The 908-nt window shown below is 38.0% G+C and overlaps 1 non-coding gene across 1 annotated transcript; it reads left to right on the forward strand.

The window, feature by feature from the left end:
- Positions 1-386: 386 nt before the first annotated feature.
- LOC139895370 (small nucleolar RNA R71) lies at positions 387-493 on the forward strand. The gene has a single exon (XR_011775825.1). It is a non-coding gene; the product is annotated as a small nucleolar RNA R71 (small nucleolar RNA).
- Positions 494-908: the final 415 nt, after the last annotated feature.

Genomic DNA, 908 nt, shown 5'->3' on the forward strand with positions numbered 1-908 from the left:
TTATGTATGAAATATTCTCTCTTTGTGCCATTGTTAGTTCAATACTGAGACAATCTTTTGTCAAATGTGGTCCTCCACACTGCTCACAACTAATTCGTATTGAGTGAATATCTTTAGTCATCTTTTCCATTCGTCTCTCGACAGCATCTATCTTTGTTGAAATGGAATCTAAGTCATGGCTAGAATCGGCTCTAGCTGCTTTAGATGATCTAACGATATCTTTTTCTTGGTGCCACTCATGTGAGTGGGAAGCAGTGTTATCAATAATTTTGTAAGCATCAGTTTCGGTTTTCTTCATAATAGAACCACCGGCTGCTATATCTATGTCTTTCCTTGTAGTGATGTCGCATCCTTGGTAGAATATTTGTACTATTTGACATGTGTCTAAACCATGTTGCGGACATCCTCTTAATAACTTTCCAAATCTTGTCCATGCCTCATATAGAGTTTCATTTGACTTCTGTGTGAACGTAACAATTTCTCCTTGAAGTCTTACGGCTTTAGATGCCGGAAAGAATTGTTTAAGAAATTTTTCAACTAAAACGTCCCATGTATCAATCGCCCCTTCAGGTAACGATTCCAACCAATCTTTGGCTTCTCCCTTTAAAGTCCAGGGAAATAACATGAGATATATCTGTTCATCCTCAACTTCTCTTATTTTAAATAGTGTGCAGATCCTATTAAAGGTACGAAGATGTTCGTTTGGATCTTCCTTCGGCGCACCACTAAATTGGCATTGATTAGTCACCATGTGTAGAATTTGTCCTTTGATTTCATAATCTGGCGCATTAATGTCAGGATGAGTAATTGCGTGACCTTGGCCAGTGCGTTTAGCTCTCATTCGGTCTTCCATACTTAAAGGTTCCAGATTTTCCATAATTGAATTTGTTGAATCTGAATCACTAGAG

This window comes from Rutidosis leptorrhynchoides, chromosome 2 (genome assembly GCF_046630445.1).
Source record: "Rutidosis leptorrhynchoides isolate AG116_Rl617_1_P2 chromosome 2, CSIRO_AGI_Rlap_v1, whole genome shotgun sequence".
In the NCBI taxonomy this organism is placed as follows: Eukaryota; Viridiplantae; Streptophyta; class Magnoliopsida; order Asterales; family Asteraceae; genus Rutidosis; species Rutidosis leptorrhynchoides.